The following is a 6,740-nucleotide window of genomic DNA, read 5'->3' as shown; positions in this document are numbered from 1 at the left end:
AAAAAATACAAAAGCTTTGACTGTTGAAAGGTGAGTAAAAAATCAGTGTATTATATACAATTTACATATCTACATCTGTGTGTATGTACATATGTATGTAAATACTGGGGCCGAGAAAAATAAGCAAGGGAACAGCAAATTTTAAACGCTTAGATAAGCACTAAATCATTGGTAAATATGCTTGTAATGTTTTTAATGTTTTTTTTTTTTTTATTTAGTTGATTTAGTTGCCCTACCCGTCTTTGACCCCTATACTGAGCCCTGGCGTCCCATTTGAAAATGGGGTAAAATTAGCATTTTGGCACAAAAAATGTAAACTCGGATTACGCCATCCAGAGTACTTTTGCGCAGAATACCTTTCCGGGTTGGCGTGATTAGAAAAAATAATCCTCATTAGTCCAACTCCGGCTACACTATTTTTGCACAGGCATAATTCATTTTGAAAAGGCAAATTAGGCCGTGATTAAACAATTAAATTTCGCCGTCGAAAAAAATAAGAAGGCGGCCTCAATTCACGGAGTCTAAATGCCATCTCTCTCTGCACTAGAAGTTTCACGACGTTGAATAGACGAAAAACGACCCTTCGATATCCACTGATGTGACTGGACAGAATTTAAAATTAGATATGTATGTATATTTATATGTTGACGAGATTTGATGATCTAATCGAAATAGCAGCTATAACTTCTACCTCTTCGACTTTATTGCTTTTTCCGATTTACCTAAGAAACAAAATCGTACTATACAGCTCCTTAATAGGCCACAATACTTGTGTACAAACTCACAACAATCCCTATTGAAAAAACCGCTTAAAAAATATTAAAAAAAAAAACAAAAAAACATTTTCTCAAATTTACTAAATTTAAGTTATGTTCTTTGGAAAAGGGATTTTATATACTTTTTGGTAAAGAAGAATTTTGAGAACATGCGAGAACATTTTATTGGCTCGAAATGTGAAAATTTCAAAAAAAAAATAAACTCTTTGGTTCAAAAGCTATATGGTAAACCCGGAATCATTCGCAAGAAACTTTTGAAATTTTAAAATAAATGTACAATTTCAGCTGCCGATTCAAAAATTTACATTTTCAATGTATTTTCGCTTGAAATAAAGCGTTCTTCAACCAAATTCTGAAGTAGGGCGTTCATGAAAAGTTTTCTGAGATAGGGCGTTTTCGAACTGGCTGCCGAGATAGGTCGGTCTTCCACTCAGCCATATACATACATATGCATACGTATGTATTTGGAAAGCCGCCACGTCTACTGTGTAAATTTCATCAAAGCTTTACTACATTAAGTTCTAAGTGCTAAACGAAAAAAAGCTTTCTAATAAATTTCAAATGTCACAACCAAACTATTGGAAGCGTAAAAAAAGCTCAATTCACAAAATTTCCAACGAAACAGGGTGAATCAGGAATTTATAATTCAATAATAGCTGTAATTTAAATTTTTCGCGGGAATCTTGTAATTGTAGCAGCAGGATATTCATCGTTAAAATCCGTGGGAATGGGAAGAAGACGCCGCCATTATTTATAGAGGTATCCCTTGTATATTGTATATGTGGTCGCGAACAGATTCTCCATATCCGTAAAAGTAGTAGACCTGCTGCCTGAGAGGCCACGAACAAACTCTATAAGAGGGTGATCGAACGCGAAATTGGGCGTTCACACCGGCAACAAAGACGATCACTGCTGAGGAATACGTCGCGCCATTTTAAGATTTTAAACTCACAGATTTCAACTAGCCATGGAAAATATCTTACAATATCGCGAAAAAAAGTGCAGGGTCTATACATACATGCCATCCAACATTATCAGTTCTTGCCAATGGCATGTCAATGTGGTCGGGTCAATGAGGAGGAGGTTTGGCAACACCCATCACCGAGTGTATTTTCCGCTGTTCAACAACTAAAAATCAATGCGTTAAACATCTGGGTATTTGAAACCTATCTCGGGGCTTGCTAACAATGCACCTAAATATGCAAAGTACAAATGTGCGAAATTATGCGAAAAAGCTTTAAGCATACACAGATAAATAGTCTAGAAATATAATCGGAAAAATACTAACTCTCCTCTTCCTATACAGATCTAGGTATGTATGTATGTACATATGTGTGTATGTACATATAATATATCCAACATATATACATAATAATAATATTTTGGCTCCCACACTTTTGCTAAGTGTTTGGCCGAGCTTCTCTTCGAATTTAATGTGTGTGTGTCTTGATGTTGCTACCCAAATGGTGGGTCCTACAGTTTTACGTCACCTCGGCGCAAATGGATTTTACGAGAAGCTTTTTCATGGCAGAAATACACTCGGAGGTTTGCCACTGTCGCTGTTGAAAAAACTTTATCCAAATTAGATGTTGCTCGGTCTGGGGATCGAACCCAGATCCTACGGAGTGGTAGTAATCACCCACCCACTGCGGCAGCGATATGTACATTTTGTTATTTATGTAAATTCTTCAATCCACACACTAAGCTTATGTACATATGTACGTATGTATGTTAATATGACTGTACAACTAAGTAAATATGTATATTCATACAACAAAAACACAAAATCACAGCAAGCATGTAAATTAAATAAATGAAAGTGGTAATGACATCAATTGAGGGTACAAATAAGAGCCCTGCCCACCCGCAACAATACACTGCTGTTAAGCTGATCGCAAAATGCGACAATGCGACAACAACAAAAATGTCCGGCTACAAATGATGAACAGTTTGATTAGTATGGCGGCGACGACGATGACAGAACCAACAGACACATACATACATACATACCGACATAGTGAACAGTGGAAATGGTAATGGAAACGATCGCTCGCAGAGCTGGACAACAAGCAAGATTTTTGCATGGATGAGTAGGCAGACGACAGCAAGCTGCACACAGCGGCCAGCTAGTTGCTTTGGATTTGAGTACAATAGCCTTATAAAATGACAATGCGGCGGCACATTCATTAATGCGTTTCAACTAAATACATAATAAAAAAAATAACAAAATAAATTTAAGAAAAAAAACTCTAAATATAATAAAATAAAAATCTGCTTCGGGCGAGACACAGTGGGAGTGGATCAGTATTTGGACATCTTACTCATAATGAACAGCGGTAGATGATGTAAAGCGATTTATGTATGTATATATGTAAGTAGTTATATCAATGGTCCTCTGCAATCGACATAAATTATAAAAAAAATTCAGTAGAGCCAATTAAAGTTTTCGCGTTTCATAGTTTGCGGTCATTATGGAGGGATAGTTTGTAAGCTTTCACATTATGATTGCTTTATAAAGATTAAACATGGATTAGACATATTCAGTAGTAAGGGTTGCCAACTCCCATTTTTAGACAAATGACACCTGTCCACACAGAAAGGAGTCAGCTAAATATATTTATCTCAACACAAGATTTGGTAACTGTAACCAAATCGTGTAACTATAACCAAATCACTTGTTGACAGAAACATAACCGTGACTTAGGTTTTTAATCGAAATTATTATCGAAAAATTTAATGCCACTATTAAAAATATCAATATCATTTGCGTATGCATTTGTCGGCAGTGTACCCATTGTATTCATTGTTATCATTAGATATCGATATGTTTATCCATTGAACCATTGTTATGTTTATCGGTTTAGCTATCAAAATATTACCTTCACAGCAAAGAGAACTTTATCGATGTTTTGATTGATATCAATAGATTGTCGATAAAGTTTTCTTTAGAATCGTCGAAATACTTATCGAAATTATTATAGTACCTGTCATGATAATTTTTATGTCTATAACCCTTTTTATAAAAAAAAAGCTAGTACCTTCATCATTATCGAGATTTCTATCGGCATATTCATCCAAATTGTTATCGATACACTTATCGACATTTTTATAGATATCGGAATCGTTGTGATATGTTTATGAAAATATATATCGACATATTCATTGAACGCATTATAAATTCGCTTATCAAAATTTCTATCCATATGGATTTGTCGATAGATTTCCCGTTCTATACATCGTTATCTTTATCAATATACATATCAAAATACTTATCGAAATAGTACCTTCACTTAATGAAAATGCCGTATACATTTGTACCTATATCGATTAATTTTTCTAAGAATCATTTAAATAATTATCGAAACTTGTATGGTGCATGTGAGGCTGGTTTCTATGTTTATAAGATGATATTTATCAAAAAAAAAACGAATGCTTTCATCATTATCGAGATTTTTCTCAATATATTAATAGAAATTATTATCGAAATATTAATCGAAACTCTTATCGAGATATTAATTAAAATTGTTACAGATAAAGTAATCTACATCATCATAAAAATTGATATCGTTTCGATAAGTTTATCGATTTCCATAGCAATATATTTATTGAAATCATCTTTTATCGAAATTTATTTTTTTGTCTATAGAGTTGTCGCTACCTTTATTGTCATCGATGTCAGTGTATGTAAAGCCACGTCAACGTCACGTCAACGCGAGCTTCGTCGACATTTTCACCTATATTGATATATTAATAATTATAAATATAAATTTATATTCGAATCATCAAAAAACTAATGTTGTTGACATTGCTCAAGGGGCCAGAGGACTGAAAAATTTGCCAAAAACCAATGTCATTTAAAACCTTAAAACAATAAACTTATTTAATTGAATTATTATTTATTGAATTATGCAAAAACATAATTTATTTATTTATTTATTTATTTATGACATTTGAAACATTTTGTTATGTTAATAACCAACTCAGAATCCATAAAATCTGAAAAAGCCTTAATTATGAAAAAATTTGATCAATGTATTAATGAATTCTAAATCTTTCTTTCTGGTCATGTCTCAAGAATGATAGAATGTATTCTCTCAATCGTGGTCATGTCTATAGTTCCTAGTATAAAGGAGAATCTCGAAATCTACTGAACGGATTTGGACGAGATATTCTCTAATATATTCTGTATCTACAGGGGAGTGACCTTTGATATTTAGAATTTCTATAGGGTTGCCACCTGTCTATAAAATTATAAGACCCGTTTGTTGTATTACCAAACGTGAGATGTCAAATAAAAGGGCTTGGCCTTTAGATGTTCAGTAATGTATTATTTTTTGAGTAGGGTTGCCACATTTTTTTAAATTATATGATCTGCACCGTTCGTTGGACTTAAAATGAGGCACCAAGTGAAAGTGAAATTTATAAGATGTGGGATGTTCGTTGGACTAAACAGTGAGTTGTCAAATTAAAGCACTTGGCCTCCTGGTGTGCAATAAGGTTTTAATAAATTTAAATTCAAATAACAATAAAAAATTAAAAATGAACACAAAAAAAATCAAATAAGTAAAATAATCTGATTTCCGAAGACTAAGATTACACTGGAATTAATGAAAACTATTTTTTTTTTAAGTTGTTGGGTTTTTCTTCCGTTATTTAAATTATTAAAAATAAATAAAAAATAGCACAATTATAAAAAAATAAAATAAAGAAATAAAAAAATTTATAAAAAAGTGGGGTGTTTTATTCTCTGGATACTGCAAGTGTAGAAATTTGAAAAAGGTTAAATTTTGAAAGAATTTTTAAAATCCATTTATCAATTTTAGTCACATGAGTGAAATTTTTAAAACCACTTAACATAAAATGCACCACTTCAAATTTTTCAGATAAATTCACATTTTTATTTCTTTAAATAATATTAATTAAAAATTAAATGATAGCCCTAGTTGATTATCTATCTATCAACCCTACTCAAAAACATGTTAGTGCTTAGCTTGTTCAAACACTTTCTGTTTGAAACCCACTCCAAAATATTTTTTTTATCTCTTCAAACGGTTTTTGTTTTACTATAGAAATTGAAGTATGCGGTTTAGCTTTTGAATAATTATAAATTTTCATATACATATCTGGCAACCCTGTTTTAAAAATTTTTTTCAGAAACTTTCTATGGAAAATACTAATAAGAATGGGAGAAAATAGAATAAATCCGTTGAGTTGTTAATGCGTTTACGGCTATTAAAACTTAAAAAAAATTCAAAATACGTGCCATGTCGGATCTTTTATAATTTTTGAACACCACGTATTTTGATACCTTATTATTTTTTCACGTTTAAATAGCCAAGCAACAATTTTGGCCAATTTTCTGTCTTCCAACCCACTGTGTATTGCAAAGGTTCATTGCGGTTAACGGTATTAATATTAATTATAATTAAAATTACGTCCGAAGTTACTACTCAATATTCAGAGACATTTTTTTTTGCTCTGTACGGTAGTGTTATTAGCAATATAAGCTTTTTACAAGCTTTTATTTTACTTGCTCTGCATATATGTACATATGTATTTTTGTTAGGGGAAAATCTTGCAAGCCATTTTCGAACAACTTCCCGATGACCTAAAAACATGAAGCTTCACAGTTGGCTCAGAACCCGATGACAGTGCAATACGAAAAAGGAATTAATCCGGTGGCGCAGGAGTCGAGATATTTGACTATTTGAAAGTAGTGGAATAAATATTGTTAACGGAGCGACATTCTTCCGAAATCCACAATAAAATGTGCGTTTTGCCAACCTCAGTCCTGCAATTGCCACGCCCATTTCTAGGAGTTGTTCGCCTTAAAGAAAAATCTTGCCGCACAAATATTTTACCTGGATAGGTATTCTATCGGAATCCGCCATAAAATTTTACTTTTTGCAAAAACCCAACATAAGTTTTCGAAAACAAATTACAAAAAAAATTTGATTCTCACAA

The sequence above is a fragment of the Rhagoletis pomonella genome, unplaced genomic scaffold (genome assembly GCF_013731165.1).
Source record: "Rhagoletis pomonella isolate Grant_MI unplaced genomic scaffold, Rhpom_1.0 Rhpom_scaffold_00006, whole genome shotgun sequence".
NCBI lineage: Eukaryota > Metazoa > Arthropoda > Insecta > Diptera > Tephritidae > Rhagoletis > Rhagoletis pomonella.
The sequence above is the reverse complement of the archived record's forward strand: the minus strand, read 5'-3'. Positions refer to the sequence as shown.